The following is a 19345-nucleotide window of genomic DNA, read 5'->3' as shown; positions in this document are numbered from 1 at the left end:
CACTCAAATCTCAGAAGAAATATCCTTGGGACAAGTCCTGTGCAGTGATGTGCCACGGGGTGTGTCAAAGGTTGTCCTCTCTGCTGATTTCTGTAAGAGTTTGGTACCAGCACTGCTGGAGCTTCAGTCAGTGATGACTGAATCCATCAGACTCCAGATTCTTCAACTCATAGTGCTAAGACATCTACTGTTCTTTATGTCCTAGCTCTTTTCTCTATTAATATAAAAATGCACAAGCTGGAAAAAGTATTTCTTACTATTGTGAATAAATCAATAATAATAATATTTTTTAAAAACACAAATAACCTGCTCCTAAAGGCATTGCAGCTGTGACTGCTCTGTCACATTTGCATCAACAGGTGGCAGAGAGGAGAAAGGCTATGTCTATGACGCATGTTCTGAACTATGAACATTTCAATGATTAGTAGCCTAACATTCCCTGAAAACAGTAAGCCTGGCACAACCACAGGCCAGCTTTAGGGGGCCCAGACAGGGAGCTGGCTTGAGATGACCACCATCAGAGAGACCCAGATGGGCTTCTGAAGTGGGGATTAAGCCAAAGACTAGAAGAACACCCCCAGGGATCACAAGTGCTGGGTGAGAGTGAGCCTGGGACAGAAGACCCTTGAGAAGAGCCACTTGGGCAGGCCCAAAGAGGAGTAAGCTAGAGACAGCCACCAGACCAGCATCATTGGGTCTGCACAGGGGCATGGAGAGGAAGCTAGCCCAAGATGACCACCAGTCCATTGCCACACAGGCCTATGGAGGCAGACCATGCTCCAAATGACCACCGCCTAGAGCCATAATGCACAAGCTGCACATAGCACTTCTAAGACCACTCCTTAGATGATCCCAACACTCAGAGACCCCAGGCACCACTAAGAGGCAAAATGAAAGAGAAAGAGAAAGAGTGGAGAAATGGAAGAGAAAGAGAAACAGAATGTGGGCACAGTGAAGAGAGGCAGAACTGGAGACTCAAGGGTAGTGAGGAACAGCCTGATGTAGGTAGCTGGTGATGCCACCTGGGATCATGGTGGGGTCCTGCCCCATGCTGCTACCAGGGGTCCATGGCCCTGCAGCAGGAGGGGTCTGTTACCACCCAAGGCCAGGATGATATCCTTGGTCTGGGCTGCTGCTGTCTGATGGATATGCAGCGCTGACCCCACCCCTCACCTGAGCATCATGATAGAGCTGGCTCTGGAGACATGACCCGACCCACAGCCAGCTGTAGTACTTAGGAAAGTGGCCTCAGACATTTTGGAAGTTACAGGTAAGCCAGCATAAAGATGCAAGCATGGGAGAGCTGTCCCTACCACATATCTCACACACACGCAATGGATATATTTCTTCCTCTTGCCTCTCACCACCATCAACTACTGCAAAACTGCTGGCTCTGCACTTTGTCTAAGCAACACAGTAGAGCTGGTTCTGGGTGTGGGAACTGCGGGTGAGTGGGCCCAAGGGTATGAATGCAGAAGAGCCAGCCCAACCTCTTGTCTGATTCCTTCACTCCCTTATCCCTCTCCATCTATGGCAGATGGGAGAGCTGGCCCTTCAGTCACAAGAGTGGCAGAACTGGCCATGTCCCTCACCAGCTGCAATGCTCAAGAGACTGGGTCCTGCACGTTGTCTGGGCATCAGGGTAGAGCTGGCCCTGGTTATGGGGGTTGCTGGTGAGGTGGCCTCAAGGGGATGAGAATGAGAGAGTCTGAAGATTCACCAGGTCAGATACCTCTCAGGCCCAGATCCAAGGCTTTGAATTGGTCCATCCCCAAATGTACCCCATGTGAACCGCTGGAGTGCATTAAGGGGCTTAATCCTACAGATCCAAAACTATCGGATCTCCATGACACAGGACAACAACAGACTATCTGAGAGGAGTGCCACTGAAGTTCCAGTATTAATAGAGTAAGTGAAGCCAGAGGCAGCATACCAGACCAGTGTCCATTGCAATGAACATTTGCAAGCAAAGAAGTGTGGAAAATAGGATATACTCTGGGATACACTGTGACACACTAAAGCTTCCACAATGACATTTTTTTCTGTCCCAGGGGAGGTTGTAAGGCTGGAGGCTGGAGGGATTGGGTGCCTGATGTGAAATTCAAAACAAAGCAATAAAAAACTTAAAAAAAAAAAAAAAAAACAAGAGGGAAGTTAAATTTCATTTGTCATTAAACTCTTACAAGTTCAGAAACTAAAATAAATAATTAAGTAAAAACATTTGGGACTGATAGCAGTCCTGAGAACCTGATACACTCAATACTGGCAGTGGAGGGCTCTCATGATGGAGTCAGGATGGAGATGATTTCACACACTAAAACTAAAAGTACTAAAGGAAGCATATTAACATTCTGAAAACTCAAAGAAAGCAATAAACTAAGTATTCACACTTTGGAAAACGACCTCATGTCATAATGTCAGTAAATTCAGATGAATTAGGAAATTTGAACACATGTATTGTCTCTATCCTAACCAATCTATTTACTATAGAAACGCCATGGAACACTTACAGGAGTATTTACTGCTGTATAGTTTTCTTTAGCACAAGAAAACTGGTAACAGCCTAACAGCACCTGAAGGGAGAATGCATTACCACAAACTAAAACAATACAAATCTATACATGCCCAAAGATAAGGCCACCAGAGGTGTGTCATTGGAAAAAAAAAAAACCTGTGGACCACAGTAAATGAAAACAATTAATCTGTAGGAGGACATCATTTACATGGGTTTAAGAATTACAGAACATCCCTACACCTCATTTATCAATATATGATCACAAGCTATGCATTCAAATTCAGAACAGCATGGAAACTTTTGTAAGGGAGCACTGGAATAGGATTGATGGCCTATAAAAGGAATTTGTGCATACTTTTACAAACACACACACACACACACACACACACACACACACACACACAAATAAGAATAAAACAAAAACAGGTTGTCAATTTGAGAACAGGGGAGGAGTTGAAGTAGTACCTTGGAAAAGGCTGGAGGGAGGAAAGGGAAGGGGAAAATAATATAATTCTATTTTAATTGAAATATATTAAATTACATTGCTTAAAATTATGAATCAGTTTTTTCAAAATACTGAGATTTGACAAAAAGCGACTGTGTTCATTATATTGTTTACCAAATTTTCTTAAAGCCTGAAGTACATACTAATAGCAACAACAAAAGATCAAATAGAATAAAAGGGCAGAGAGGACAGTGGATGCAGAAAATGCTAGGTCAGAACTGGCTGTAAGAGTGGAGAAAGTTTGCTCAAACCTAATAGCTACCACACAAACTTCTGACTTTTAAATTTATTTTTCTTAATTGGTGGTAGGGTAGGATATTTGTCTCAAAGAAAAGCATCAAGTAGATGGATTATGCAAGGAAAGTCCAGACATAACTGAAGAGGTGACAGTCATTAATGATGTGAGAAGAGACTGGATTCAAAGAACATGGGAAAGTTTGGTTCTTAGGATGAAAACAAAAAGAGGAAAAGAATCAAGCATCAAAGCAAACTCCTGACTATTATTACTACAGACATAGTTATCTTTCTAATTTATACTGAGGACATAATTATTTAGAATTAGTTGTTTTGCAAGGCATAGTGGTGCATGTTTGTAATTCCAGCACTCAAAAAGCAACAAACTAAGCCCAAAGCCAGTCTGATCTGTGTGGTAAGTTCCAGGCAGGCCTAGGATATTGAGTAAGACTGTGTTTTAACTTTCCCACAGAAAAATAATGGTTTTAATACAAAATACAAATGAGAGAATTATATGCACATATTGTAACTCTTATTTAAAAGATTTTTACTAGAACATGAAAGGTAAGTCCATATATTGATCTCAAATTCCACATAAGAAGTCTTAGTAAGGAATTACTGCAAATTTTAGGTCTAGTAGTCATCACTTGGTATCCAGGAGAAAGTGGCTCCAGAATCCTTACGGACTTCACAATCTGAGGATGCTCCCAAGTTCCTTCCTTCAAATGCCACGGAATCAACACATGAACTATGTTCATCTTTCCAGATAATTCAAATTATACCTAGCATCCTAGGTAGCATCAGCTGCCAACTTGACATAGCCTAGAATGATCTGTGATAGTATCAATTGACAGATTCTCCAGGTCAGCGTGGCGTGCAACCAGGCCTGTGGGGGATTGCCCCACTTATTAATTGATTTTGGAGAAGCCAGTCCACTGTGGGCAGCAACACCTCCTCTTCAGTTCCTGCTCATGTTCCTGCTGTGTCTTCCCCCAAGATGGACTCTGGAAGTGAAAGCCAAATAAACCCATTCTTCCCTAAGTTGCTTTTAATCAGAACATAGCGAAAGAGAAGCCAACTGGAAACTCTAGAGTAGTTACAGTGCTCCGTACGCTGTAGGCTGGAGCCAACTCATCATTTTACTGCATTGATTAGGAATAACGGCAGGAAGAACAGCATCCATGCTCCGTCAGATGAGTGTTTTCCCCACAGGGTTTCTTTCTGTGGTTGATTAACTCTATGGATACAGAGCCATGAACATGGAAGACTGACTACACATAAGAATTTTATTATTGTAAAGTGGCAATGTATAAAGAGTTATGCCAAAAAAAAAAAAAAAATGGCCCTAAGTAACTTCCTGGTGGCTTTGTCCCCTGATGAGGACGAAACATCCTGTCTCTCCTGAAGGCTGAGCTAATGCTAATATAGTCAGGAGAGTGGACAAGGATGCCACCTTTTCATGATTTCATTTTCACTTTTCTGGAGGGCTTTCTTCTTACAGATAATTCAGTAATTGCAATCCATTATTCCTTAAGTAGGAATATGTTCAGGCTAAGCAATCATAGCTTTATGATCATTTGTATGAATCAGTCTCTAACATCTAATACTTTTCTCAGAAATATTATCTAATAATCCCACCATTTCACAGCTCATTACCACCTTTACAGGAAATGAGCATATTGGAGTTGACTGGAGAAAGAAATTAAAATTTTAAAAATCATTTTATCTTGCAATCAAGTTTACTAATGTTAAATACATGAAGGAACAATGGTTCTGGAGCTTGAAGATCTTAAAAGATGCCATCCTTGTTCCATGCATATCCCATCATTTATAGACATTTTACACCCCCCTATCCCCCAAGTATTGAAAGGAGTTTCAAAACAACAGCCAGTAGCAATCAACTGCTAAAAAAATACAGGAGGGCCAGAGTTATATGACACTTACTATACTATTTATGTAGAGTAGGCAAGAATAATTTCCAAAGACGTCCATATCATGGTGCCTGGCCTGTAAAGTGTGTGTGTGTGTGTGTGTGTGTGTGAGAGAGAGAGAGAGAGAGAGAGAGAGAGAGAGAGAGAGAGGGAGAGAGAGGAGGGAGAGGGGAGGGGGAGGGGGAAGGGGAGAGGGAGAGAGAGAGAGAGAGAGAGAGAGAGAGAGAGAGAGAGAGAGAGAGAGAGAGAGAGAAGAAGAGAGAGAGAGAGAGAGAGAGAGAGAGAGGAGAGAGAGATAGAGAGAGATTGCAGTGTTCAAAGTGAGCTTGAGATAAAGGCACCACTCTGTTTGCCTATGTGAGCACACTGTATTCACAGGGGACTTTGTGAAAGAGAAGCAGGAAGGACAAATGTAGAAAAGATGCCTTTGAGAGATCAAAGAATAGAGAGAACGTGGGCTCATGAGCTAAGGAATGTGGGTAGTTTTGAGGACTTTACAGAGAGCTGGCTCAGCAGATAAAAGCTCTATAAAATCCTGGCAACCTCGGTTTGACCCCACATTAAAAAGTGTGATGACTGACATCTAGAATCCTAACTATAGCACTGTTATTAGAAGAATGGGCCCCACTCTTGCATAGGTAGTATGAGGGTAGAAGAGCAAAACAAAACAAGCAGCAAGCAAAAGTAGCAGCAAAAGCAACAAAACAACAAACAAACAAACCAAAAGAACTCTGCCTTAAAACAAGGTGCAAAAAGAACACCCACTTCTAAAAAGTTAACATCTGACCTACACATACTTGTGCTTCTATAAATACAAATACACACACATTACATATATAATATTATACACAATATATAATATATATAATATACACAATTTTTTAAAAAAAATCTAGCCACAGGATGGACAATGATGCCAAGTATGTGTTTCATTTTGTAGGGGTCCTAAGGGGAAAAAACAATTACTATTATTCTGCTAAATGAATATAATATTAAATTGACTCCTAATGACTTTCCATTATATTTATAGATTAATGTACTCTTCAACCATCATCAAAGAAAGTTCTATAGACAGTATATTAACACAAAACATCCATACTGGCCAAGGTGAATAAGAGATGAGACATCTATGTCACAACCCCTCCTCCCAAGGCTAAGGAATCATTGTGGAGGAAGGAGCAATGAGAAAAAAAAATGTTAAAGCCAGAGGAGATGGTAGATGCTGATAAGTGTCTTCCAGACACATCAAGGCAGCTGCAGATATAAATTCATAACACGTGAGAGAGCATGTGCAGCACCTGTGCAAGCCAAGCCAAAACAAATTCCAAGCTGGAGAGGTGAAATGGACACAAGATCAATTCCTACTCAAGGAGCTATTTGCAAAGGAAAACTATTGGAGGAGGGAGAGTCCATTTTCTTTAAGAGTATAGCCTCGGTTACATCAGCCATGATTAAAAAGGAGGACACAAAGTTGTCTGGGTAGGGTAGGTAGTGGATCTGAAAATAACTGGGAAGGAGTGAATGCAGTATTGTACAAAACTCTCAAATTAAAAAATAACACAAAAAACAAAGGAGGAGTAAAATACAGAAGAAAAGACAGTGAAGGTGATTCTCACTTGAGGAGTCTTTTCCTATATTGGATACATGCTGCTTTCTACAGCTCTTTTTTGAAGAGATCTGTGTTCTCAGGCATGTGTCTCTTTCTGTATACTTCTCTCATTTAACCCTCATTCTTAATACTATATTCAAGTATATTTGTTAAACCCCAATGCTACTTCATAAAAAAAAATAACAAGCAAAACAATACAAAGGCAATGGAACAAATGTGTCTTTGTAGCTTGTAGAAAGAATACAGCTGCAAGATCTAATTTAGAGCCCATTTGAAATTAATTAAATTCATTTCACTAAGCACAGAGTGTATACAGACCATTCTAACCTTGACCTCCCTACAACTCCTGCCCACCCTTCCCTACAAATCTCTCTCTGGTGTTTGTGTCTACTCATTTTGCTCCATAGCCTGTTGAGTTTAACCAGGGTTTTGATGTAAAAGTGAGTTTGCCAATATCCACAGTTGTGGCAGTGAGCACATGACTAAAGATAGTAGCATTCTCCTCTCCCAGAGTCTATAGATAGCTGGTAGTTCAGCAGTAGATGGAGGGCCTGTGGAGCCTTCTCAATGCTAACGAGCACAAGCTAAGTCACCTGGGAAGAGGATTCTCCACTAAGAAATACCTCCATAAGCTTTGCCTCTAGGCAAGTCTGTATTCTCCTTATTAGTGATTGCTTTATGGATGCCCAGCTTTTTGGTGTCAGTGTCACCCTTGGGAAGATGGTTCTGGATGGTATAAGAAAGCATGCTGAGTTGAATCATGGAGATCAAGCCAGTAACCTGCAGTCCCCCAAGGCTTCTGGCTTCTGCATCAGTTTCCACCTCCATGTTTTTGCCTTGACTTCCCTCCGTGATAGAGTGTGACCTAAAAATTGTAAGCTGAAATACAATGTTTCTTCCCTAGTTAGAGGTTTTTGTTTGTTTGTTTGTTTGTTATTTTTGTCAAGGTGTTTTATCACAGGAATGGAAACTCTCACTAGGCATCATCTATGAGTGATTGTTGACATGGCAAGTCTTATGTGGGACCAATGCAGGTAAATTGAGTTATTGTAACATAGCAATTGTGATAGTTGTGACATGTCTAAGGAATGGAATTTTGCATCTGTTCACTCTATCTTCCAGTTCTTACTTCTTGGCTTCCTACCCACCAATACTCTCAGAGTTTTTGAGCAGGGTGGTGTATGTTTCTTCTTCAGGACTTGCCATACAATTCTGACTTAATCTCTTTAATCTGGGCAGCAACAAATTTCTATATTCACTGCTGTTCATTGTAGGAAAATAGTTTTCTGATTAAGTCTGGGAGTCTGATTAAGTTTTCTACGTATGTAAGCATATATATGTAGAAACTAGTTTGATACTCTTTCACTTCAGCTTGAATACAAATGGCCCCCACAGACTCGCGTGTTTGAATGCTTGGTTCATAGGGAATGGCATTATTAGGAGATGCAATCTTGTTGGAGTAGGTGTGGTCTTGTTGGAGGGACTGCACACTGTGCGTGTGCAGGAGCGGGGGTGGAAAGGGAGTGCAGAGGGCAGCCTTTGATATCTCAGAAGCTCAAAACCAGGCCTAGCAGTTCACAGTTTTGCTTCCTGCTGCCTCGGACCTAGGTGGAGAACTCTGGCTCCTTCTCCAGCTCCATATCTGCCTGCACCCTGCCATGCTTCCCACCATGATGATAGTGGACTGAGTGTCTAAATCTGTAAGCCAGTCCCAACGAAATGTTTGTCTTTATAAGAGTTATCACGCTTGTGGTGTCTCTTCATAGCAGTAAAACCCTAAAGAAGACACTTACATTTCAAGAAGTGTGTTGCTTGGGCCTATGACCACCCTGGACCTGGGATGTTGGCAGAGCTTATAGCACCATGCATAGGTCCTCCAAACGGAACACTGATTCAGCAGTCCTGAAATACCAACAGAGATCAGTCGGTTATCCCTACCACAGTCAAGCCACGACTGCATAAGTGGGTATATCTTTCCTGGAAGGCTGGAATTTTTGTTCATACGTTTCATAGCTGTGCTGCAATATAGTAACTTTGTGCTAGTTTAAGCCACAAAACTTCAATAGTTAACAGCAACAGGAAGGCAGTGTCCCATGTCTAAAAACTGGCAAGGGACATACGCCATGTTCTCAATACCTCTGTTAGCTAATATTTTTCCTATTATTCCTTGTTATTTCTTTATAGATTTTGTAATTTAGTCATTGTTTAATTCTGGGCATTGTGCAAAAATGAGATTTGTATTGTGCTGTTATCATTCTTCCAGTTAGAGGATCTGAAAAGAATAATAATTAAAAACAGAACCCTGAAAACTCCTCAGTCTCAGAAGTAAAAGCATTTTCAAATGCTATAAGATTGTCCCGCTTCAGGAGTGACAATTTCCATGAGTAACTATGAAACTAGAGATAATAACATTCATTCTTACAGAAAAGCTGGCTGCTGTTCTTGCAAGATAGTCAAAGCATCTGGACCACCATGCTTCCCCAAAGCAGAGTCAACAGCGTGCACAGTTGCAATTTGTTTCTTTTCTTTGGATTTCCCAAAAGCACTGGATACTGCAAAAAGTCTTGCTTTAAAATATATACAAATAGTTCCCTCTTTCCATCCACTTCTGATGTCTATTTTATTTCCCCTTCTGGGTGAATCCAAGCATCTTCCATTCGGCCCTCTTTGTTTCTTTGTTTCTTTGGTTCTGTTGACGGTAGCATGGTATTCCTGTACTTAATGGTAAGTATTCACTTATAAGTGAGTACATACCAAGCATATCTTTCTGAGTCTGGGTTACCTCACTCAGGATGATCTTTTCTAGTTTCATGCATTTGCCTACAAATTTAATTATGTTCCTGTTTTCAATGGCTGAATATTCTATTGTGTACATCTACCACAGTTTCTTTATTCTTCAACTGAGAGACATCTAGGTTGTCCTCAGTTTTTGACTATTACAAAAAAAAAAAAAAAAAAAAAGCTGGTATGAACATAGTTGAGCAAGTGTCCTTGTTGTATGGTGGAGCATCTTTTGGGTATATGCACAGGATTGGTATAGCTGAGCCTTGAGGTAGCACTATTCCCAATTTTCTGAGAAACTGCCAGATTGATTTCCAAAGTGGTTGTACAAGTTTGCACTCACACCAGCAATGTAGGAGTGTTACCCTTTCCCCACATCCTCTCCAGCATGTGCTGTCACTTGTGTTTTTGATCTTAGCCATTGTGACTGGTGTAAGACGGAATCTCAGTTACTTTGATTTGCATTTTCCTGATGATTAAGGACATTTAAGACTTCTTTAAGTGATTCTCAGCCGTTAGAGAGTCCTCTCTTGAGAATTCTCTGTTTAATATTCTACTTTATTTCTTAAATTGGGTCATTTGGTTTGCTGGTGTTTAATTTCTTGAGTTCTTTATATATTTTGGACATTAGCCCTTTGTCAGGTTGGTGAATATCATTTCTTAATTTTTAGGCTGCCATTTTATACTATTGACAGTGTCCTTTGCCTTACAGAAGCTTTTCAGTCTCATGAGATCCATTTATTAATTGTTGGTCTTAAAGCCTGAGTTTTTGGTGCTTTGTTCAGGAATTTTTCTTCTGTGCCAATGAGTTTAAGGCTGACTCCACTTTCTCTTCTAATAGATTTAGTGTTTCTGGTTTTATAATGAGGTTGTTGATCCACTTGGACTTGAGTTTTATTCAGGGTTATAAATATGGATTATTTGCATTTCTACATGTAGACATCCAGTTAGACCATCACCATTTGTTGACGATACTCTCTTTTTTCCATTGTATGGTTTTGGCTTCTTTGTCAAAAAACAAGTATCCATAGGTGTGTGGGTTTATTTCTGGGTCTTTACTTCTATTCCATTGATTGACTTTTCTCTTTTTAGGCCATTATCATGTGGGTTTTATTACTATTGTTCTGTAGTGCAGAACAGGGATTGGGACTCAGATATAGGGAGAGGCCTCAGAGACAAAATGAAAATTAAGGGAGTATCTCAGGGATAGGGGAGGCCCCCAGAAGCCTATGGAGGTGACAGCTGAGACTCCTAGCGGTGGAGGATATGGAGGCTAAAGTGACCACCACCTCCAGCCAGGCAGAGGGAGGGAGACATGCATAAAACATCTGACCCAAGATGTGTCTGTTCTACCAGGCAAGGATAAAGATGGAGCAGAGATTGAGGGAACGGCAGACCAATGACTGGCCCAAATTGAGACCCACCCCATGGGAGAGAACCAAATCCTGTCACTACTAATGATAGTCTGCTATACTTGCAGACAGGAGTCTAGAATAACTGTCTTCTTAGAGGCATCATCTAACAACTGATGGAAATAGATGCAGAGACCCATTAGCCAAACAATAGGTAGAGCTCAGGAAGTCTTGTGGAAGACTGGGAGGAAGTATGGAGGGAGCCTTAGGGGTCAAGCAGATGTGAAGCTTTTCATCATGTGGGTTCCCTACCTATTGGAGCAGGAGCTGCCTCTGACTCTTTTTCCTGCCTTTAGGTACCTTTCCTCAAGCTGGGCTGCCTTGTATGGTCTTAGTGGGAGAAGATGCACTCACTCATGTTGTGACTTGATGTGCTAGGGTTGCTTGGTCCCCATGAGGAGCTTCTCCTTCTCTTAGAAGAAGAGCGGAGAGAATTAGGAGAGGGGGATGTAAGGGTGGGACTGGCAGGAGAGGATGGAGCAGGAGCTGCAACCAGGATGTAAAGGGAATAAATAACTTAAAGATAAAAATAAAAAAATTTTGAATTATATACCACTGAAATTATGCTTCACACACATTATGTATGTTTCTACTCTAATATGAGGTATTATACCTAAACAACTCAAATATAGTACAGGGTTTACTTCCAATATTTTCAAAGTGCTATTACAGGTTGTTCAGGAAAAATAAGTTATTCAATTAATTGTTAGTTGATCAAATCATGGTCATATCAATTACTAGTCTATTTTTATCTCAAGAATATACATCTTAGGTGCAACAGATAGATATGATTTTATAGAAAGATAAGATAAAATGGATAAGGTCTTCAAAAATCTCAGAGGCAAACAGCATATGACATTTTAAAATGTTTTTATTATTTTAAAGATTCACTGACAATGAGATAGGTTAACTCATGGCAACACTGAGCATGCCTCAAAAAGGTTGATGAGCATTAAAGAACCTCCTTATGGAGATGGCTTCAAATGTGACAAACAAGCCACTGAGCAAAATGTCCTCATTTCTGCCACAGACAGAATTCTGCCTAAAAATAGGCAAGCTTAGATGCCAGCAGAGTTGACTGCCAAACTCTGCCAAGACAGTGTAAGCAAGTCCTCAATAGTTCCTGCCTCACAAATATGTCTGTCAGATATATTGGGCCAGAAGGCTGAAGATGATGCTCCAATGTTATAGAAAGGTTTGGGTGACTTCTCAGGTAGCAAGCTGTCTCTGTCATCTTCTCATTTGGGAAGCTGCTAACCTGCAGCCCCTTTATACTCAAGTAATTAATTTTATTCCTTCTCAAGTCTTTAATGGGATTGAAGACCAGATAATTTAGTTTTACAATTAAGCTTAGTTGTTTAGGGGTTAAGATGTTTTTAGGTCTAGGTAGATGTTTTAAGTTGATAATGACAAGATATGATAGATAGTGATTTACATTCAGAATGTTAGCTGCACCAAGATAGGAAAGACGTTTTCTTCAAGGCTGCCAAATACAAATAGCCAAAACACTAAGAATGTAACATTTATATAATCCCTTATTGTGTCATGGTTCTTCTTACTGTAGGTAGTTTATTGTATGTATGTGTACTAATATAAATGTATATGTAAAAATATTTAATAATAAAAGATAAAAGAATAAATAAAATATAAACAATCCTGGGCCTTGTTTTTGTTGCTGCTTTCTTCTGAGAAACACTGGATTAAACATGCCAAATGGTATGGCTGCTTTTCTTAATTGCTCCAGCACATTCAGAACACAGTATCCAAGGTTTCCACAGTTTCCTCGGTGCTTTCAATTTAAAGCAAGTGCATGGGAAGAAGCCAAATGTATGTCTGCATGTACATACACACACATATAAAATATTATACACTTTGTAACCGACTGTGTCACATCTCACTGAACTGAGCCTCCAGGACTCTTGTCATCACCAAATGAACCCCCCAAACAGAATGTCATGATTGGCCTACTCAGAATTCTCTACTGACAAAGTTGAGAAACTTGGGAAATTTTTAAGAATCTTCCCTATCAATCATCAAGTTTTCAGAGAATCATGGCAAATAATCGCCTAAGTTTAAATGCTTGGGTAGAGAAATGAATACTGTGCTCTGTTAACATTGAAGATTATAAACTTTAAAAGACAATGTCCTAGAAAAATTGCTATCAATTCATGACATGTACTCAACCTCATTTATTTGTGAGTCTTTAAATAGCTTTTCACACACACACATTTAGCTAGAAAAGAAAGTGTGCTTTATGTGACTATAAAACAAAGGACCAAATAAAATATTCATAATGCCAAGCTTGCAGCCTTCAATACATGCTCTTTCTAGAATACCAAATATAATGAACACTCCAATTAGAAGTATGTTCAGCGAGTTTTAAAAATCCATTCATATTTTACATTACCTGTGTGCCTGTGTGCTATATATAGCTGCCCTTTCCTCATGTAACCTTCAGCTGTCTTGGATGAATTTTAAAGCTCTCTTCCCAAATGCTTAAAGCCTTTTAGTGTTAAATAAGCCTTCGCTGACATTTACAAGTCATACCATTTACAAGAGTGCACTGCTGTCTTCATGTTTATTCTCCATCCACTGCAGTAAAATGTGATGCTCAATGCTTTATTGATTACTGCTGCAGTAGCAAATGACACTTTTAATGGGTGATTTTTCGCTTCAGGCCTTCATCCTTGATACATGTTAAATAATAGTAAATATTTTATGTTTAAAAATGTTAAACTCCATGGAATGATAAGCCTAAGCCTCTTTCTTGGGTTTATGAAATATATAATACCATAGTTAATAAAGTCAAAATATTGAGGTATAAAATATACTCCCTTTTTTTTTTTTTTTTTTTTTTTTTTTTTTACCTTTTTCACAGTCAAAGGATGTTTGTTTGAGTGGTTAAGACATTATCCACTTGTGCTGAAATCATTAAGGGTTTACTGCTTCTTAGTAAATCTACAAGTTATGCATTAGCATACATAATCTGTTTATAGTCAAGGTATAATATCTGTGTGGGGGTCTTGTTTTATACAATTCCTTCTACCAGAGAACAGAGGACAAAATAAAAAATTCTATCTTTGTAGTTTAGAATGTGGACATATGTTTTGCAAGTATAAGTTTTTAGTCATTTTTGCTAGATAATTTCTTTGTCATAATGATTAAACAAGGTAAAGGGCTTTTGGGCATAATGTACTCATGTAAATTAAACTCAAGAAGCCAAAGAGCCAATCAAAGTTTTATCTGTCTGAAAAGTAATATGACTGTGATTATCCAGTCACTCAAAGAAGAAAAGAAAAAGATTGACATGAGTCAATCTTTTACAAATGTTCACTCAGCCCCTGGCATGGTGTGTATGCTTTGGATCCGAGCACTCAGGAGTTAGAAGCAAGTAGCTCTCTATTACTTCATGACCAGCCTAGTCTATGATGCTAGTTCTAGGCTAGCCCGGGCTACACAGTGAGAGCATTGTCTGCTCTTTCAGAGGACAGAAATTTAGTCCCCAGAACCCACAAGAAGGATCACAATAATTAGTAACTCCAGTTCCACATGATTCAAAGGCCTCTATTGGTCCCAGGCATGCATATAATATGCATACAAGCAGGTAAAAATTTATATATGTATAATAAAAATAAATAAAATCTTTAAAACCTGTTCACTCATTTTTTTGTTTTACTTCATATCTTTTACTACATAATTATAAAATCCAGTAGTCTTAAAGAGAACTGCCTTATCAGCAAAGTCTACAAGCCTTTTCAATCTTCACTCTCTCGTATCTTAGACTGCAAATATTATCTATAGCTTTTTCAGTTTTCATGATGATTTCTAGAAGATCGTACACCTTCTACTGTGAGGGCTGGGACACTACACCATGCCAGCTACTGACTTTGCAGCTAATGGCTCGTTACTGTCTTCTAACTTGACAGCTGGCTGAGGGCAGCTTTATGGAGAATGGGGCCCAGGGGCCAGAACAGGCGCTCCATCCACAGATGACACACAACAAAGGGATGCTCACATGAGAACTCTGCCCAGAAGCAGGCTGGCATATGGGAAAATATTCAGAAGAGAAAGAGGAAGAGGAGGGAGATGACTGAAGAGAGTATGGAGGGCAAAGGACAGCAGGAAGAGTCCCTTTTAACCAATCCCACACATTGTGAATTCCGTCCTAGTACTGGTGCTGCAACAGAAAGCTGAGTGCCACATACTAAAAATCATGAAAATGACAGCGTGGACATGGAAGCTCCCTGGAAGCTCCAAAAATATGCAGACACATGTATGTATTATCAAGACTACACTGGAGTGAACTTTAGTGGTTGAAAATGTTAGATTCTGATTTTAGAATTCACACAATTTCCTTATTTAAATTCAGTATCACTGCATTGCTTATAAAGTGAACAACTTGAAGAATGCCTGTTTATAAATGCCCTTTTAAGGAAAATCCATAACCATTATATGCTTTTTTGCCATCTTTGGCTCTCTGAGAAGATATGAATATATTCATATAACAGGTGTGTGAATCTAAAACTCCAGGAAGAGGAATAAATAAAAGGATTTTCAGAATCTGAGTCAAATAAGAGGAAATAAAAATGATGTCAGCTCGACCATACAGATGCCTGTTATAACAATACATCTCATCATTTCCCCAGGTTTCTGTAAGTAGGGTACTGCCCATACACAACATTCTTATATATTGTTCCGTAAACATACATGCGTTATAAGAATGAGAGCCTGAGTTGAGTGATACACAAAGCAGCAAACTGATGGAGGAAGGAGGATACAGTGGGGCACAGAAGGAAACAGGAGCTCAGCATCAATTCATCATGAAGCTCACAGAAGCAACCAGGAAAAACAGAGGCCTAAAGAGTGAACAATTTGCTAAACCCTTGTTGTGGTAGTCACATTCTCTAGAGGACCAGACTAATAGAAGTAATGCATTTTAGAGGAATTTGTTAGACTATCATGTTCAATATGGTCTGAAGAGTCCAACAATGGCTAGCTCATACTAAGGAAGCCAAGAACCCAGCAGTAGTTACTCAGTCTTTGAAGCTGGATCCCTTATCAATCCAAACCTGGCACCACCAATGGCCTGAAGGACTCCTGGAGATCTGCCTATCTTTATTCTGTGTTGAAATCCCAAAGAACCTGGAATCAGTATCAGCAGCTGCAGCAACTAGGTAGATGAACTTGCCAAATGAGTGTGAAGGCAAGGAGGCAAAATTAAAGATTCCTCCTTCCAGCTCCTTTAGCCAGGTTGTCACTGGACTGCGCTAAATTTAAAGTGGTCTTCCCACTTCAAATAATCTGGTAAAAAAAAAATCTTTCACAAATGGAACAGCAGCTTGCCTTTTAGGTGAATCCAGATCCAGTCCAGCTGACAACCAAGATTAACCATGACATTCGTTCAAATGTCTTTCTTGTCTTTAGCAATAAACATTCAGAAGCAACTTACTGTCCCAGTAATGAAATAGTTCTTTTAAACCTCTACACAGGAATCTAGAAAGAATAGAATCTGAGTATCTATTCCATTCTTTAAATTGAGATGTGAGAAGCTTAGATTCAGTGCGCTTCTTTGGAAGCATATGCTTATTCAAGAAATAACTACTGAGTCCGTGCCTTTAGGCACGTAAGATGCACTGAAGACTGAGGGAGAGGTGATGCTCACTCTAACACAGCATCATGTGTTTTCTCTACTCAGCAAATGAAAAATACTCTTGCTTGAAGAATTATGCTGTTTTCAAATCTTGATAGGGCAGAGAGAACTCCGCCTCCTAAAAGTGCTGAGAATGTTAACTATTTCCCAGCCTCCCTTGCAGCTAGTCATGGTGACCTGTGAGTCAGATTCTGCTGGTAAACACTATTTAAATAAAAAGAAAAGAGGAGGTTGTTTTATCTTGCTCACCATGGTAACAATAGTGGTGGCTATTCAGGGACAGTGGGTTATTTCCTATCAGAGTAGAGTTTAATAAAACAGTCCAGGGACTTGAGTCTGACATTCCAGTCTTATGACCTATCACAAATATTTTATGGTTTTTGCCCAAATGGGCTTCTTCAGAGAATCCTAATTGGCAGGCCAACCACAGAGCCATGCAGCCATCAAAAGAAGCAGCAATTGGAGCAACAAGCATGTTGAGACCTAAGGGATTCAGCAGTGTTATCAGTTTCTCAGCACACCAATTTCTCCAAAAGTATTTCCCTGTGTAAACTACAAAAGCATGTTCATTTTGACATTGAGCTCCCTCTGTTAAATATTTGTCTTAGTCTTTTTATTGGACCAATGAAGCAGCTTCAGAGACAGAGGACTTAAACAGTGCACACTCAGTTCTCAGAGCCTCACAGCTCTAAGAGTTCAGGAGGAGAAGCTCTCGAGATGCCAGCAGATTTTTCTCTTGAGGCTCCTATCCTGGCTTACAGATAGTCATTCTCTGTGTCCTGGCTCCTCACAATGCAGAGAGAGTGGCCTCTTCTTTTTCTCAGGAAAACACCTTGTCTCCCCATGAGGATTTCACCATGATAACATTATCTAACCTTGGCTACCCGCCAAAGACTTCATTTTCAAAGCCATTACACTAACATTACGGCTTTAACATAAAATCAAGGGACACATTGCCTATAGCAACATTGTATATAGGCGTGTTTCTAATTAAGAATGTTGAACATCCCAAGTCATCATCAAACTGTGTTGTTTATTTCAGACTCCTTCTCTACCAGGGACTCCCAAGATTTTACCCTGATGAAGAACTAATCAGAAATTTCTACTATCTCCATCTGGCTCTGCCTCACCCTCATGGCCTTATTAAATAAACTTACTTCCTGTACAGGCTTTGTATAAGCAACCCTAGTGTTGTCCTCTATCCACAGAAATTGATCCCTTTATATATCCCTGTGTTTGGGTGTCTGTTACAGAACACTTCATAATGACACTATATTTGGATGCTCTTTGGGGCTACCTTGAGAATGAGTCACTCTGACTAACATTGTAGGATATCTCATTGACAAGGACACTGAGCCCATTGCTGCTTTTGCACCCATACTCCTGCCCAGATAACTCCAGTAAATGACCAAGCACAGACACACAAGAAATCCCACTATTCCTAGACAGGATACATCCTTGGCAGTGATTTTACTTGAAAACTTTGTAGAAGTGTGTGTGTGTGTGTGTGTGTGTGTGTGTGTGTGTGTGTGTGTGTGTGTGATAGTCTTATGTATAAATGACTTAAAATAGTCATTTGAGTCCTGACTTCTCAGGTTAAATACATGAGTTGGTGGGATAACCACTTTATCTTCTTAAACTGAGAACGTAGATGTCATGGACATACACTGTGTGAGAAAAGATGGACTTGCCTATATCAAATTCTGCAAGGCTTTCAATTTGCCAGTTTTACAAGCTGACTACAAAAAGTATGGGTAATGCATATTGTAAAATATTAGGAATCATTATATTGTAAGTAATTAAACTACAGTAATGAAAATGGGAGCTTTTAGCAGGAACTCAAGTGACTTCCAAAAGCCATAAATAAAAGCGAGAAAGCACAAAAGAACTCTGTGCACAAAGCGTTAAGGCCTCAAAGGGTAAAGCTCTTTTCTGGAATAGTGGCTGAGCTCTCTAGTTTCTAAAATAGAATTTGGAACAACACAAATTGATTTTGACTTGTCCTCTGAGTTTGGGTCTTTTAGACAAGATAGGATAGTGTCCAGTAGTATTTTTAAATTGCTAATTAATTGTGATGGGAGAAAAATTACTCTACAGAGAAATGCAACTGAGTCTGTAAGATGGTTTTGATACAAACATATTAGTTTATGTTCTGTGATCTGTTTCAAGAGAGATAGTTTAATACTAAGCATGGTACAAATAAAGAATGCCTTCTTAACATTCTTTCATTTTTGCGCCCACATAGTTTTGCCACAATAAAAAGTTAAGTTATTTTAGCACAGTATTAAAAGTGTGAAGCTAGGTTCACCAACTGTGCAAGTCTCGTGAGTCAGAAACCTTACACACATACAGCAGAAAATGGACTTGCTGAAATAGGCAACAAGGCATAGGGGATGTCAGGAGTTCATTGCAAGTTCTTTCTTCCCCTGAGGTTCAAGAAAGCTCCCAGGGTTACAGAGAGATGTGTACTCTTCTTGAGCCACATCTAAGGAGCTCCAGAAAAGATCTCAGTCTTGTTTTCACACCCTATGTAGGGCAGTGGAAAGAGTGATGAAAGAGCATCCAGACAAATCCCAAGTACATTCCAGCCTGATCCTGAAAGGCTGTCTCTTTCTCAGCACATTCTGCAACCACTCTTAAGAACTACCAACAAAGGACGCAGTAGATGACTCTGTAACTGCTCACAACAGTGTTTTACAAAGAGCACA

General features: G+C 39.7%; 1 non-coding gene across 1 annotated transcript; it reads left to right on the top strand.

Moving 5' to 3' along the window:
- Positions 1-305: 305 nt before the first annotated feature.
- LOC127193468 (small nucleolar RNA SNORA17) lies at positions 306-437 on the top strand. Its single transcript, XR_007831121.1, has one exon. It is a non-coding gene; the product is annotated as a small nucleolar RNA SNORA17 (small nucleolar RNA).
- The last annotated feature ends 18908 nt before the right edge of the window (positions 438-19345 follow it).

This window comes from Acomys russatus, chromosome 8 (assembly GCF_903995435.1).
Source record: "Acomys russatus chromosome 8, mAcoRus1.1, whole genome shotgun sequence".
NCBI classification, from domain to species: Eukaryota; Metazoa; Chordata; class Mammalia; order Rodentia; family Muridae; genus Acomys; species Acomys russatus.
This window is presented reverse-complemented; position numbering and strand designations above follow the sequence as displayed.